At 38.0% G+C, this 17395-nt stretch overlaps 1 long non-coding RNA gene across 1 annotated transcript; it reads right to left on the reverse strand.

Annotated features, from left to right (window-relative positions):
- Positions 1–646: 646 nt before the first annotated feature.
- LOC111188213 (uncharacterized) lies at positions 647–16799 on the reverse strand. Its single transcript, XR_002649451.2, has 3 exons — positions 16258–16799; positions 4345–9682; positions 647–1987 (listed from the first exon to the last, which is right to left on the reverse strand). It is a non-coding gene; the product is annotated as an uncharacterized LOC111188213 (long non-coding RNA).
- Between the last annotated feature and the right edge of the window lie 596 nt (positions 16800–17395).

Consider the following 17395-nt stretch of genomic DNA (forward strand, 5'->3'; position numbering starts at 1 on the left):
AGCGGCAAGACCTGCGGGTCCCCTATTCAACATTCATCTTAAAATACCCAGTATTAACTGAAAAATAAATACACTAAAGCTTTTATTTCAATAATAACAACTCTTAACCTGATATTGGTGGCTGATAATGTGTTTAATAATGCTTATGTTCAAATCACTGGGCTTATTTGTGGGACCTCGACTTGTGGCTATGACCACCCCCAGTGGTGTATAATTATATTTGGTATAGGTTGGCTAGGTTACCTGTATGTGGCTGAGTAATACATGGAGAGCTTCGTTACAGTGCATTACCGGCTGATAATGTCACTCATAAAACGCCTCTCAGCCAATCACATTACAGGTTCCGAACTAACTGTGGTATATTTATTAATTCTAGTCGCTAGCCAATTGTTGTTTGTTGTTTAGACTACAATTTTTCCTTGGTCCCATGAGTTAAATGAGTTCATGTCATGCGTTTTCTGCATGCTACCCTATGCCGCCGTCAAAATTCAACTTGGTTCAATTTTGACACGTGGCAAGTAATGGGACCAAAGAAATATTGCAGTTCCAGAGGGACTAATATTAATGGCAAATACCCTGACGTGTACAACAGAGAGTTGTACTTCTGCAGAGAGTGCTCAGACTAAAATACCAACAGCTGAAGGTTTACATGCAGAGAAGGATCTTCTAAAAAATAAATAAAAACAAACAAACAAAATATTATGGTATAAAGCAAATGTTTAATAAAATACTAGGAAAAACAAAAGGCATATTATTTTTTTGTTCCATAAAATAAATAAAATGAACAAATGTTTTGGTAAAGACTCATAATCATGAATAAAAAAGTTCTTAGTCACTGTACTGTAAGACATACTGTCAGATGTCCTGCACAGTTCCTGTAGGAAAGAATCCACCATGGATTGTCCTGCCAAAATACACATCAAAACATTCTTTGAACTCAGAATGTAATTTAATCAAAGACAATACTTTTCTTCACAATTTTTTAAATTTAATTTGCTTTTCAACTCTGTAAATACTGTTATGGTACTCTTCTTCTAAATAACAGATCCTTTCTCTAAAATATAAATAGCATTAAAGGAGATAGCAGGATAGTCACAAAAACAAAGTTACTTGAGTGTTCGCATCATTTTTTTTTAAAGCACCTACCAGACACTCTTAACAGACTTACTAAAGTGCTTAGTCATCCCCTGATAATTAATTAAAACGGAAATCATAATTCTTAGCTCAGAAAATCAGTCTACAGCACTTGCAATAAAAATATATATATTGTAAATAAATAATCCAAATTTTATTGAACAATGATGTCTAATGGGGCTTCATCCTTTGCACATTTGTGTTTCTTTAAAGTGTTTAAATGCCTAAAGCTCCTCCCACAGTCGGAGCAGTAATACGGTTTCTCTCCAGTGTGAATGCGCTGGTGCAGATAGAGAGTACTCTGTACATTAAAACTTTTGCCGCACTCTGAGCACTCGTATGGCTTTTCTCCTGTGTGAATGCGCTGGTGTCGTTGGAGATGACTCTGTTGATTAAAACTCTTCCCACACTCAGAGCACTGATACGGTCTCTCTCCAGTGTGAGTCCACTGGTGTCGCTGGAGGTGAGCCTGTTGAGCAAAAAACTTCCCGCACTCAGGGCAGTTATATGGTTTCTCGCCGGTGTGAATACGGAAGTGCTTTTTGAGGGTACCCAGTTCATTAAAACTCTTCCCGCACTCTGAGCAGTAGTACGGTTTCTCTCCAGTGTGGAGACGCTTGTGAACTTTGAGATGCCCTTGCTGAATGTACGTCTTTCCGCACTCTGAGCAGTGGTGAGCTCTGTCCTTTCCTGTACTTTCTTGTACATGATTACAGGATGAACCAGTGGAGAAAGCCCCGGGGGTCGTTTGTTGAGCATTGGATGGCATGTTTTTTTTTTAAATCTGATCTCTCCTGATCAGATGTAAAGTGTTCCTCTTGGAGGCATATCCTGATCAGGTCCAGAAGATGACCTGAAGAAGGAGAAGACAATGTTCATTTAGTTTCTAAACAAATAACAACAGTCTAGACCACTTATCTGGGACACCATTGTCATTATTTTTTTCCTTTGAAATTAAGTGTATTAAAAAGAGTTTATTCTAATTTTGTTGAAGTAACGCTCTCTACTGTCCAGAAAATACTTTTTACTAGATTTTAGAGATGCTGGGGTCTTCATAGCCCTCTACCTGGAATTAGGGCATGGTGACATGGCATAAACATACCATCACCCAAACCAAACATTCAATTTTCCTAATCACCTCCAAATTAGGGTCCAATCTTAGTGCTTCTTCAAGACACACTCGGTCTTGTTCACAATTTTTAAAAGCACTCTTAATGCCAAATCACTCTTAGGCTGAACATTTATTAATTGCCTGAAGGGTTGACAAGGCAGGTTCCTGCAGGTTCTTAAAAGTCTTAAAATGTGTTCAATTAAAATCCAGGTAATTAAGGTCTTAAATTGTCTTATATTTACTGTAAATTTGCTGTATTATATTTTCAGACTGTGCGTTTAAAAAAAAGCATTTAAAAGAAAGCACATGCTAACTTTAGTGGTGAGTTAGCTAACGTTACCATAAATAGAAATAAGGTTGGGTCTTAAATTATATTTATTGCAGTCTTAAAAAGGTATTTAAATTTGACTTCTAAAATGGTGCAAGAACCCTGGCACAACTCTAGCCAGACCATCATGATCATTAGTACCCACACTGTAAGTTAAATTTACTTTAAAACATTGAGGAAACTGGTTGCTTTAAAAAAGTTAAGTAATGGGTAATGAAAACTTGAGTTAGCATAACTTAGAACATCAAGTTTTCACAACTAAAGGGGAACTTGGTTTATTTCTAAGGTGGCCCAGGGGGAATCACTACACACTGATGGTGAGTGTTAGTCAGAAACTGTTGGACACACCCAGTTTGCAAATAGATTGTGACAGAAGCCAATGGAAAAGAAGCTGCCAATGACAACAGACTAAACTCAGTTATTATAAGTTGGTTCAACTCAAAGATCTCAGTTTGAATGTATATACGTACCCACAAATGTTCAACTAACTCAAAATAATTGAGTATTGTTTAGAAATATCCAATTTTATGTAAACAGGGGTTTACATTGCACTGCACTGTCCACTGTGGGGATAATGTCTTCTATAACCTATTACCGGTACACTGTGGATAATGAAATGTTAAATTCCTGCACAACTTCAGAATAGAGAGAACTATCTATCTTTACCCACTATCAGGCCTTAACAGCTCTATATTCAGAACCCTCTGAGAGAACTTTCATGATGTGGATGAAAGGTTAATTCTAATTTTGTTGAAGTAACGCTCTCTACTGTCCAGAAAATACTTTTTACTAGATTTTAGAGTTATGAAGATTTGATTTGAGTTTTTAAGGTCAGGGTGTTGGTAGCTCACCCCCCACCTCATCCCATTCAAAAGTATTGGACAGAAAACACAGTTCCACTGCTCCACAGCTTAATGCTGGGGTCTTCATAGCCCTCTACCTGGAATTAGGGCATATAATAGAATAGGGCATATCTCCCTCTGAGAGAACTTTCATGATGTGGATGAAAGGTTTATTCTAATTTTGTTGAAGTAACGCTCACTACTGTCCAGAAAATACTTTTTACTAGATTTTAGAGTTATGAAGAGAACTTTCATGATGTGGATGAAAGGTGTTAGAGATGGATGAGTGATAAACTATTCAGAGTTGACAGACATCTAAGAAAAAATAGTTGTAGTTTAACTAAACAGGACCATGTTGAACATACTCATGCTAACTTTTAGTCAGTCCTTTAAAACAAGCATCTAAAGGCAGCATGAACCAGCTGCCCTTTACCTTCAACTACTACTTCACACCAACCTCACCTGATCTTCTAAATCGGCAGTTCTCAAACTCTTTTACTTGAAAGCTCCTTTTCCTGGATGTTAAGTGCCACTGTGGCCCCCAACCACAAACCCTACCCTGGGAAAGGACAAAAACTGAAGGCACCTTGTTTTAAGATATGTCATCAGATATTTATTAAATGGATATAACTGAAAATTATATGTAAAAGAGGTATAACATATTTTCCTTTGGCCCCCTAGTGCCTTATTGCGGCCCCTTCCAGGTGGCAATGGCTCCCAGTTTGAGAACTGCTGTTCTAAATATATCCTTCAAAACTGTAAACAAAACTCATCAAACATGATCAGCAGCAAAAAATCACAGGCTGAAGAGCTAATATTGCTGTTCTGTACTTGCTCACATGTTTTGCATCCTTTTGAAAAGCTGCTCATCTCTTCTACCATGAGTAAAGGTGTAGTAAAGGCATTGTAAAGTGCTCAACAGTGTCTACCTTCAGCAGAACAGCTCCAGATCCCTTTTCCTTCAGCAGAACTGTGGAATGCTGGTCTTCTTCTCCACTAGTGTGGTTTGTCAGTCATAGAATTGGCTCCCCCATCTGGCCTTCAGAAGCTTTACACTGGATGCAGGAGGAAAATACTGCAATTTTAAGAAGTGAAATAAAATATAGAACCTCTACTACACACCCACTTATATGTTCTGTATTCTCTGCTAAAGCAGTGACCCTTCATACGTGAGCGTTTTTTGTTGGCCGCGTACCCGAACACATAGCTGCCATGCTAAAACTTCTCATTACTTGCCCTGCAAGCTAGCACATGTTTACAGAACATGTGTGATACTGGTCACAACTCAAACCTGGTCTACCTTTATATAATATACTTTACTACACTTATTAGAGTATACTTACTGGTCTACATATTCACTGCAGCCTACCCTTAGTAGAATAGTAACATAGCTTCACCTTTACACATTTCATTCAGATTTCATTCAGACATTTGTACATGTGCTTACTTATATTTATTGTTTATGCACTTTTTTTTCCCCGTTGTCTCTGCACTACTGTTCAATGTCCCTTATCTCTTACTGCACCACTGAATTAGCCTAATATTGTTTTATTGTACTGTACAACTCTGTATCAGTATAATAATACTGGAAGAAAGACACAGAACTTCTACTCAGTCAGACCTGGAGTCTACAAACTTCATCAAGGTGCCCTTTAGCCTCTCTAGAGACTCTAGGTCAGATATACAACACTAATCTCATGCATACTTTGGCAATTGCACAAAAAGTCTTCCTGAAGCTGCTAATTACAAAGGCTGGGTTACCCAAAGCATCTTAGTGTTTAAAAAAAAATGAGATCACCGATACAAGCCTAAATATTTTTTTATTTGTCGGTTAGCCGGGCTCACTCTTTCTGCTATAGTAAGGAGCTTCTGCTCCTTCACATTCAGGGGAGTCAACTGAGGCGGTTCGTGTATCTAATAAGGGTACGACCAACTGAGAAGAGACCCAGAGGAATTCCTTGGGCCTTGGAGGAGTTATATGACCCAGCTGGCCTAGCACTGCCTGGAGATCTGCCAGCAGGAGCTGGTAGAATGCTTTGGGGACAGGGACGGCTGAGCTTCTCTGCTCACAATATTATCACTGCACTCCTGATTCGGACTAAGTCGCTAAAATGACGACGATAAGGGTAATGACCTAAGCACATTGATTATTTGGTAAAACAAGATCACACTGAACTCTCTCTAGTAACACTTAACGCTTAACACTATAGTTTAGGAAAAAAAGGCTCAGGGTGGTGAATCAGGGTCTCTGAATCAGGTGTAATAAATTTTGTGTGCTGAATTGTTCATGCTGAATCAGGTGTAGTGAATTGTGTGTGCTGAATCAGGTGTAGTGAATTGTGTGTGCTGAATCAGGTGTAGTGAATTGTGTGTGCTGAATCAGGTGTAGTGAATTGTGCGTGGTGAATCAGGTGTAGTGAATTGTGTGTGGTGAATCAGGTGTAGTGACTTGTGTGTACTGAATCAGGTGTAGTGACTTGTTCAAGTTCAGAAACAAATCACACAAGAGAAGTCTATACAATCAAAGAGTATCAGTAATTTCACTGATAATCAGCAAAGCTCATATGCAGCACAATTAGCTTTAATTTGACCAGAATCAGGCCAGATCTGAGGACTGAAACCTATGGGGCAATTTTCAGACATTGATTTAGGCTAGTCTTTGACTACACAGAATTCTGAATGTAGAATTTCCATTAAAATAAAAATGTAAAAATGAATTAACGTATATAATTTAAAAAGTCCTATCAGCTAATAAACACAGATTGGAATGAAAAATAAAAAACAGCAAAAGGCAGAATAAAATATTATACTTTACATATAGTTGTTAAATTATTCATTTCAGAATATGACGCAGATGCAGATTTAGCTAAAAATAAAAAAAACTGCTATGATTAAAGACATATACACATATTCTAAATAGCTATTTCACATAGCTACTTAAAGCAACATGCAGTTTTTTCTTATCTCAGCCAGATTACCACAATTTTTATTACAAATCAATTATAATGCCATGATTTACTTCAGCTTTCATTTCTAAAGGAAAAAATGAACTGCTTTGTATTCATAAACCTGCAGCTCAGCTGTTTATACAGTTAGTTAGTTTTGCTATTTATAGATGATTTATCTAATGTACAACAGCATGGAAAAGGCTCTAAATATCTGTTAGTGTGAGTACTTCATAGAGTAAAAGATTACATGTCAGATCTAAAGATAAAATATTCCTTAAATATTTTTAAAAAGTTTTTTTTATGGAGTGAATTTTGTGTCTAAAGTGTTACGCAAAGAAATATAATCCGCAATCAAAATTTTTGTGTATGTGACAAATTTAAAAGCAAAACAAAATATAGCCAATATGTATTTTTAAATATACTTGGTTACTTTATTATTCTTTGCAGGTATTTGAAATCTATTTCTTTTTCTGGAATCTCTGGGGTGCTTTTACTTTATTATTTTTTTACCTCTTGAGTTTGGCACAGTTTTCACGGGTGGGCGGGGCTTAGAAGAAGGCGTTCCTCTTGAATCTCCATTGGTCAGCTGATTTTGGACCTGAAACCCTCTCTGAGACCTGCCACGCCCACCCCGCCAGCTTCAAGTGTTCCTCCAGACCTGGCAGAGCCAATGGGTTCCAGTGCACAACTGCAGCAGATACTTTTTTCAATTAAATTTCAAACAAACATTATGTTTAATGTTATATTTCTTCTGTAAGTGTTTCACTCCATTAAAAAGCTCACGTTAGCGAGGTGTGCTAAATATTAATGCTAGTTACCTAGTCAGTGAGCTAGTGAGTTATTGAGTTAGTGGGCTATTTATTATGCCTGTAGGTAAAGTCAAGTAGGTAATAGTTAGCATTATTTGATTAGCCTTTTTTTATTACTATAGCTAACAGTTCATACACTTCAATGTTTATACTTAAGGTACCAGTACCTACTTGGCTTTACCTAAAGGCATAATAACTAGCTAAATCACTAGCTCACTGACTAGGTAACTAGCTAGCATACTAGCTAGCAAGGAGAACTCTGGTGTAAAATTGACTTTTGGTGTAGTGAAACATGATAAAAAGTATCGGGTTCATGTTTTGCCACAATAAATCGCTTTCTAAACTGTTTTCCAGGCTCAAAGTAACTCCACATCTTCTTGGTAGTATCCGAAGAGCCCTGACATTCAAAACAAGGCATAAATAACTTAAAACGTTTTGTAGCACACCTCACTAACGTGAGCTTTGTAATGAAGTGAAAAACATACTTAAGAAGAAGTATAACATTAAACATAACTTTTGTATGAAATTTAATTGGAAAAGTATCTGCTGCTGCTGTGCACTGGAACCAGTTCGCTCTACCAGGTTTGGAGGAACACTTGAAGCTGGCGGGGTGGGCGTGGCAGGTCTCAAACAAATGTTCAGGATACCTGTCAGTCCAAAATCAGGTGACCAAGGAAGATTTAAGGGGAACACCTTCTTCTAAGCCCCGCCCACCTGTAAAAACTGTGCAAAAAATCGCAAGCAAAATAATAAAGCAGAAGCAAACGGGAGATTCCTTTAACAGCAAAATCCAAAAACATCCACAGAAAAAAAACACAAACATAAAGGCAAAGACTGGCAAAATTCAAACAGAAATAATTTTCGAATAACTGCAAAGAATAATAAAGTAACCAAGTATATTTAAAAATATATATTTCCTATTTTACATTTACAGTAACATACATTTTTTCTTTTTGATTCTTAAAATTCTGAGTGTGAATTATTTTTTTTTTGTTTAATTTTGTTACAAGGTTTTTAATTCAAAACTCATGAAAAAGCATGTTTAAAAGCAAGTCCACTAATTACTTAGATTTTCTCTCAAGAAAGTCTTTATTTTAAAGAAATGGTTGACTGCATGTTCAAATAATAGATATTTTATGACCAAAAATCACTCATTCCTGTTACTTTTTTATGTTTTGAGTAACAGGAATGACAGTAACAAGAATGGGTTTTAGCACAGAATTAGCAAAAACATGAAATCGAATATACAAAAAAAAAAAAAAAGAGAAACCTAATTTTGGTCTTCGCCTGGTCTTCAGATGAACCTACTGATGTAACTTTCTGTTGTAGATGTGACTTATAGAATGTTCTAGATGGGGAAATGTGTTACAGTAACTGGACTGAGTTATAACCCAGGGACACAACTAAAATGTGTATTTTAACAAAAAAAAAACATCTCTGAGAGATTTTAATTAATATATTTCATGGTAATGTTTATAGTTAGAGAGTGGGGACAGGTAACAAGTGCTATTTTTAGTATTCTAAGTAGTTTTAGTAATTTATTAATTACTAATTACTTTTGCAATTAAGTCAATGTACAAGACACTATACTTAATAATAAAATGTATTTTAAAGATATTTTGTGGGCACATTTATAAATGTAATTTCCTGGGGACAGAAATGGCACAGATTCAGTGGAATGACCCATCCACTCAGGTGTGATGTCCTTACCACCTACGACATTCAAGGTAAATATAAAGGCAGCATGTTGGACATTTTTCTTTTCCAGAAAACCCAGGATATCAAATATACATTTTTCATTTGTTTTGCTCACATACTGTCACAAGTTTTCATTTCTTAATGCATTTGTGCATCTTTAGAGTGTTTGAATGCCTGAAGCTCCGGCCACAGTCCGAGCAGTGATGTGGTTTCTCTCCTGTGTGAATGCGATGATGTCGCTGGAGATGGCCCAGTATAGTAAATCTCCTTCCACACTCGGAGCACTGGTACGGCCTTTCCCCAGTGTGGACACGATGGTGTGCTTGGAGAGTGCCGACTTCATTAAATCTCTTCTCGCACACAAAACACTGAAAAGGCTTCTCTCCAGTGTGAATGCGCAGGTGGGTGTGGAAATGGCCTCGCTGAGAAAAGCTCTTCCCGCACTCGGAGCACTGGAACGGCCTCTCTCCGGTATGAATACGTTGGTGTGTGCGGAGATGGCAGCGTTCAACAAAACTCTTCCCACACTCTGAGCAGTGGTAGGGTCTCTTTCTTGGTGGACGTGTCTTTGGGAGACATTCGAGAGTCATTGGGAGATTGGAAGATGTGTCTGGGTGGAGACTATCAGAAGATTCCTGCTGAGTGTTGGAGTCCATATTCTCTGATTCTCGTCTCGTCTGATTTCAGAACTGTGTCAGATTCTTCTCAGTGGTGTTTCCACAAATTTACCTCCACAAGCCTATGGAGGTAAATTTAAACTGTGCTGCCAACCTTGGATCAGGAGATGGCTGGGAACAGGATGTCACTCATTCCTGAAGAAGACAAAACAAAACATGTTTAATTGAGTTTAACAATATGTCAATGCTGTTGGCATCTGCACAAAATGAACCAAAAGCCAATAAATATCTTCAAGGCTGTAATGTTCTCGTCCTGTTCTGTGTCTCCTGTCTGTCTCTGTGTTTTTCCTGCCCTTCTGTTTGTTTATTTACCTTTCCCCTGCACATAGCCCTGTGTGTTCTTCCTGTCTCCACCTTAGTGTTTTCACTTGTTGTTATTTGTAGTTCCGCCCCCTCGTTACCTGTGTTTCCTGTTACTTCGGTATATATTCTCCCTTTGTTTCAATGTTCCATGTCGGTTCATGTGCGTGTTCAACGTCTGTCAGTGTTGGAGCACGGGAGACACAAATGCGAGTATAATTATTAACAGAAATAAACCAAAGTAAACACAAAACTGGATAAATAAACAGACAGGGTAACCAGGAGAAACACAGAATACACTCAGATAGAAAAATAAATCTACAACCTAATAGACATTAAACACACATAAGGACCGAAAAGATATATATATATATATACACACGGATGTAACAGGAAACACCTGGGGACAGGTAATGAGGGGCAGAGCTACAAATGAACACAGGTGAAAACACTAAGACAGAGACACAGAGGAACACAGGGTAAAATAAACAAATAAGAGGGCAGGAAAAACAGTGACAGAACAGAGAGATGCAGAACAAGACAAACATGTGACAAAGGCAGACAAAGCAACACTATTCAAGTTGCAAACAACTGTTTATTTGTTGAGACTTAATGTTAATTAATTTGTTGAGACTTAATTTGTTAATTAATTAATGTGCTGTTTCCCTGTACATTGTAATGACGGAATTCTCAAAAATAAGCTTTTGGACCAAATCCATTTTTAACATTTGAACTGCTGTTAAAAATTGCTATTATAATTATCATAATCTCTGTTCATAAAACAACTAGTTCTGGTCATGCAATATCTGACTTGCTGAGGAAGATTGGTGTTATTTTCCCATAAATCCCCATAATTCTGTAATAACCTTACAAATAATGTCAAAGACTCAGGCATTCTTTAAATCTATATTGAAAACCTGATTGTTTAGTTTAACTTTTGGTAACTTATGTTACTCTTTATCTAAAGACGTCAGGCAGAAAGCAGATCCAGGGGTACATATGGCACTGTGATAAACTAAGCCAAATTGCGCAAAAAATCAGATTTGAGTCACTTCAGCCTGGTAATGTGAACGTAGCCCTAGTGTGATCTGAGTATTGTCTCACACAGGACCGGGTGGATGGCAGATCTGCGCAATGTTAATCTCACCCCATAAATCCAAAGCACTTTATGTGCAATGGGACAGTCTGCTGGAACATGCCGGTCTGCTGAATGGTCAGTGCAGTGCATGGCTGAGATATGGTGGCAAAAACATTGAAATAGCTGAAACAGGGATTCTACTGGCTGGGGTGGAGCTGCCATGTGGTGCTCTTTGTGCAATGCTGCACTCACTGTACGCTTGGCCAGGAGAGATCTATGTCCGTGCCCACAGGCCCAACTACAACAAATGCAATCCAGCATCCCAAGGAAGACAACACAAGAGCTGGTCCAAGAAACCTGGGTAAAGAGTCAGCTAGGTGAGAACAGTCATAGTCAACCCCAGACCACCTCCAAAGACCTACAACATCATCTTGCTGCAGATGGAGTCACTGTGCATCATTCAACTATTTAGCGCACTTTGCACAAAGAGAGGCTTTATGGGAGAGTAATGCAGAAGAAGCCTTTTCTGAGCACACGCCACAAACAGTCACTTGAGGTATGCTTAAGCACATTTGGACAAGCCAGGAATAAGGTACTGTGGACTGATGAAACTAAAATTTTGTTATTTGGAGGGCGGTATGCATGGCTGAAAAAGAACACAGCATTCCAAGGCAAACACTTGCTAACCACAGTAAAATTTGGTGGTGGTTCCATCATGATGTGGGGCTGTGTAATTAGGTGCTTGGTCATTCAGCCCAAATTCCCAAATTCCAAATAAAAATATTGTCATTTACATCATTTATTTGCAGAAAATGAGAAATGGGTAAAATAACAAAAAAGATACAGAGCTTTCAGACCTCAAATAATGCAAAGAAAACAAGTTCTTATTCATAAAGTTCAGAAATTAATATTTGGTGGAATAACCCTGCTTTTAATCACAGTTTTCATGCATATTGGCATGTTTCCTCCTCCAACAGTCTTACACACTGCTTTTGGATAACTTTATGCCTTTACTTCTGGTGCAAAAATTCAAGCAGTTCAGCTTGGTTTGATGGCTTGTGATCATCCATCTTTCTCTTGATAATATTCCAGAGGTTTTCAATTTGGTAAAATCAAAGAGACTCATCATTTTAAGTGGTCTCATGGTTACAGTTTTAGGCCATTGCCTTTCCCTCTGTGTCAATATAGTGGCGCTAGTAGCCTGGCCTACACTTTTCAATCATTTTTAGTTTTTTTTTATAAATCTGTTTTTTTGCAGTTTCTGTGCATTAAACAACCTGGACTCACGGTCACTGCACAAAAGTGTAAATGAAAATTAATAATAATAAATACAATAATAATAATAATAATAATAATAATAATAATAATAATAATAATAAATATAGCCGCAAGCGGCGATTTACGGGGTTCGAGCGTCACAGGCAAAGAGACCCCTGGAGGCCAGTTAGGCTTAAAACATGTTGCCGGTTGACCGGCATCGCCAAACTGGATGAGGATGACCAGCATGACCGTGAAGACCAAGCTAGATTACCAGCATGACTAATCTGGATGACAAACTTGTTGACCATATTGACCAAGCTGGAAGACCATAATGACCAAACTGGATGACCAGCATGGCAAAGGTGGTTGGCCAGTATGACCAAGCTGGAAGACCACCATTACTATGAGGACAAAGCTGAATGACCAGCAGGACCATAATGACCAATGTGAATGGCCAGCATGACCAAGCTGGATGGCCAGCATAACCAAGCTGGGTGACCAGCGTGACCATAAAGACCATAATGGCAATGCTAGATGAGTGGTGTGAGTAAACTAGTTGAAAAGCATTGATAAATTGAGCTGTAGTGTTCATCAGGTTTTATGTGGTGTCTTACTGCACTCTAGTGCGCATTTGGTGAAACAAATTCAGTTCTTAAATTGAAAAAACACAAGGCATAAAAAGGGCATATAAATAACCCGTATATAGTATATAAGTTTTGACCTGATTAACATTCCGCCTGTTAAAAGCTTGCTGGAATGTGATTGGCTAATAGTGACCAAAAAGTGTACATATCAAATTTTCATTTGGTGTACCATTAGTGCATGGACAATAGATGATAATTGCCAGGGCTGAGCTTGATAGCTTGTATGGTTCTAGAGAAACAGCTATCGAGCATTGGCTCCGCCCCCTGGGGGTGTATGTCTACTTAAACTGACGGGGTATCTGAGAATCATGTAATGATCAAAGGACTGAAGTGGTATTAGTGTCAGGTTAAGCATTCAAAAGTTATAAGTGTTAAAGACATTTTACTGCACCATGGTAGAACTCATTTGCATATGGCGGCCATATTGTAAATAAATGTAAAGATTTTTTTAATAATTATTGAGGAGTAAGCTCTGCTGAACTGTTTGACACCAAACATGTCATGATTGGTCAAGGATCCAAGGACAAGATCTCAAAAGTAGGTTTTGCATATTATGCAAATTTTAAAAAAAATTAAGTGGGTGGAGCATAAACAAGAATGACCCAGGCGGCTGACCAGCATGAACAAGAAGGATAAATATGTTCAATTAAGCAAGACAAGCAAGATTGAATAAGTTCAGCAGAGCTTTAATTTAGAATAATTCACCTGTAGCTGTTTCACCAAATGACCACCAGAGCGCAGCAAGAGACCACATATAACCTGCTGGAAATCTATCACTCTATCAGAAAGACAGAACATTCCCTATCAGTGTGTTTCTATTTATTAAAAAGAGAAGAAAAGTCCGATTGGGCTCCAAATTGGTACTCATGATCAAGTGGTCTGTATATACATGTATGTAAATTTGTGTGTTGATAGGGTCAAAGGTTCCTGACTTCTGACCATTTAGGTTTGAAAAAAGTGATAATACAGGCTTATGGCCTACAAAATGGCTGTTGCTCTTTGGCCATATTAGAGGCAAAAAATATCTGATTTGGCTCAAAATTTGCAATCAGGATCACAATATCAGTCTATATATGTATGTCAATTTCTGTGTCAATAGGGTCAAAGGTTCCTGACTTCTGTCCATTTAGATTTGAAAAAAGCGATAATACAGGCTTGAGGCCTACAAAATCGCTGTAGTTTTCCAGCCGTTGTAGAGGCAAAACATGTCCGATTTGGAAAATTTGCAATCAAGATCAGATTATCAGTCTATATATGTGTATAAATTTGTGTGTTGATAGGGTGAAAGGTTCCAGTCTTCTGTCCATTTAGGTTGGAAAATAGCGATAAATAGAATAAATTGAAAATAGTTATTTTTTCACTGTAGAGCCTACTGAAGACTTATTTGGCTCATACTTGGCACATGTACTTCAAATGTCATTGTTAATTAGTAGCTTCAACAGTTTTGGCATGTTTTAAACTTTGACAGAGTTTTGGCCAAATAACTCTGAAAAGGCTTTCACGTACATGTTTGATCAAGGTTTATGGGCCTCAAATAGTTAAAATGTCAAGATTCTTTTGATAATTATTTACCTACAGGGTCTCAAGATTGCATCAAGACCAAATTTGTTTTGATTGATTAAGGACTTAAAGACAAGTTCGAAAAGAGCAATTTTTACTCTTTTGGCCACTGATGAAAATCTTTGCATTTTTGGTAAACATATGTAATTACAAAGTTGTAAAGGCTACAGCAATGTATACAACTAAAAAAGAATAACAAGCCTAGGCCACTTGTACCTTTAGATATAACTGATTTTCTGCTATAGCGCCCCCTTGAGGCCAATCAACTCCATATTTGGGATGATAGAAGGCCCTGAGATACATGTAGGGTATAAGTATCGTCCTGATTGGTCATTGTTTAGCCTGTCAAAAGCTTGCTGGAATCTGATTGGCTAATAACGATCGCAAAAATTTGCATATCAAATTTTCCTTCTGTAAAACATTAGGACATAGGCCATAGAGGATACATGCCAAAGGAGAGCTTCATAGCTTGTACGGTTCCTGAGAAACAGATTTTTAGCTTTGGCTCCGCCCCCTGGGGGCGTATGTCTACACAGACTGACGGGCTAACTCAGAATCATGTTGGCATCAAAATTGTAAAGTGGCATTAGTGTCGGTTTAAGCATTCAAAAGTTACAGCTGTTAGAGTAAATTTGGGTGTGCCACGGTAAGATTAATTTGCATATGGCGGCCATATTTTTTGCAAATTTCAAGATTTTTTAAATAATTATTGAGGTTGGGACTCTCCTGAGTTGTTTGACACCAAACATGTCAGGATTGGTCAATGAGTTTAGGACAAGTTCTCAAAAGTAGGTTTTGCATATTATGCTAAATAGCAAAAAATCTAAGTGGGCGGAGCTTAGTGGTTCTATTGACCTTTTTGATTTGCCATTAACCAAGGAATCATATAATGCAAGAATTTTTGCTCTAGCTATCAGGGCGTAGGAGTTACGGGGCCAAACGCGTTGACCTTCGCCATAGCGCCCCCTTGAGGCCGATCAGGCTCATCTTTTGAATTTGAGTAGCGGTGAGAAGTACTACCATATGACCAAGTCTCAGCCCTGTAGGCCTTACGGTTTCTTCTGCCCAATCACTTCTATGGCAGAAAAAGAATAAGAACTATAATAATAATCAGAACAATTACAATAGGGTTTCTAGCACTACGTGCTCGAACCCCTAATTAAAAGTAGTTTATGACCATACATTGCCCTATATTTATATTTAAAAAATAATACAGAGATTTATGCTATCTAAATATACTAACCTACATCTACTTTGGCTTCTACTGGGAACAGGCTCTAATATGGTGCTTCTTTTGTATTTTTACAGTTAAATATAACTTAGGTAACACTAAGGTAGCACGGTTTGTCAAGGTGGCACAACTCGGCAGAACACCCCCAAGAGTAAACAGATGATAATTAATCCAAAAAAGAGTCAGAGGGCTATTTTATCACTCTACGTCTGTTTCTCTAGTTTTATTACTAAAAATTATCTATATAAATTAATTTAGTATTTCTGCTGCAGTGCTCACATTAACACTAACAGTTACCTTACACATGTCATTTTAATGGCACAGCGCATAGTGAACACACGTGACTGTCAAGGACCGATTATAATTATGATCTTCTGGATATAACGTTATTACCTAACGTTACCTAATGTAAACAAGGGTCTTAGTCTTCTGTTTTTTAGCTCTTATCTTATCCCAGGATAATTTAATCCCCCTACACTGCCAGACACAGTGAAACAGTGCCGCTATAGTCTCTAATCTAGTGCATATGTCTGCTCTGTGTTTGTAAACCTGTATAACTCAGAATAACATAATATAATGGGTTATGAGTTAATTCGCAGTAAGCAGTTATACAGTGTGAATCCGAGGCTGTACTTACTGAGTGTGAACCGCATTAATACGGGCTGCTTTCCAGTCCTCTACTGAAAAATCCAACTCTGCATTGCAGGCTTTAATCTAAAACAGTGAGCTTTCTGGAGAACTGTAGAAGAATAAGTAAGGAAACTCTGATATAATGCGCTTCCTTAACTCATTCTTTATCATCATATTTTCAACCCTGGTCTTCTTCTTCTTTTAAGTAATGGCGGTTCACAATATAGCTTGTATATCGCCACCTACTGCACAGGAGTGTGTGATATGATCATGGTAAATCATGGCGTGGCAAAAAAAAAAAAAAAAAAAAAAGTGAAACAGTCTATATTCTGCTCATCAGGTCTGTGTCATTTAAGTACTTCATAAGGCCTTTAATTCTAATGCTCTGCATTCCCTCTTCCTTCAAGATGTTTCGAAAATTATCATCTCCTCCCTGTTCTCTCCAGTATGCTCTGTGATCAGTGTATTTCCTGCAGTGAAAAAGAATGTGCTCTATATCTTCTTTGACTTGGCATTCAGTGCAAAGCCCATCAGTTTTGCCCAACATATGTAACGAGGCATTTATGCCAGTGTGCCCAAGTCTCAATCTTGTGTATGCAACTTCCTCCCTTCTTCCAAGCCCCACTGATGTTATTCTCTTTCCCCCCCACCTGCTGTTGCACATTAAAGTATTTCCTGCCCTTCGTGTCTGACTCCCATTCATCCTGCCACATCTTCAGAACTTCTGTCTTAATATAAGATTTAGCTTCCCCTTTACCTAATGGAACATGGATTTGTACATATTGGTGGCCTAATGCATCCTTGGCAGCTCTATCTGCAATTTCGTTACCCTTGAGGCCCTTATGAGCTGGCACCCCGCACAATTGGGCAATGAGCCCCAGATTACGGAGTTGAGCCAAAAGCTGTCTCGTTTCAATAACCAAGTCATCTCTTACTGCATTTCCAGAGATAAAGCTTTGCAATACTGAGAGTGAATCTGTGCATACGACTGATTTAAAAGGTTTGACTTCTTCAATCCATCTCAATGCAGTAATTATAGCAGTTAGTTCTACTGAATATATGGATAGGAAATTATTCAGTCGGTATCCGTACGTCCTTTGGAATTCAGGTATATAGATTCCAATGCTACACTGGCCAGTTTGAGG

Source organism: Astyanax mexicanus, chromosome 15 (genome assembly GCF_023375975.1).
Source record: "Astyanax mexicanus isolate ESR-SI-001 chromosome 15, AstMex3_surface, whole genome shotgun sequence".
NCBI lineage: Eukaryota > Metazoa > Chordata > Actinopteri > Characiformes > Acestrorhamphidae > Astyanax > Astyanax mexicanus.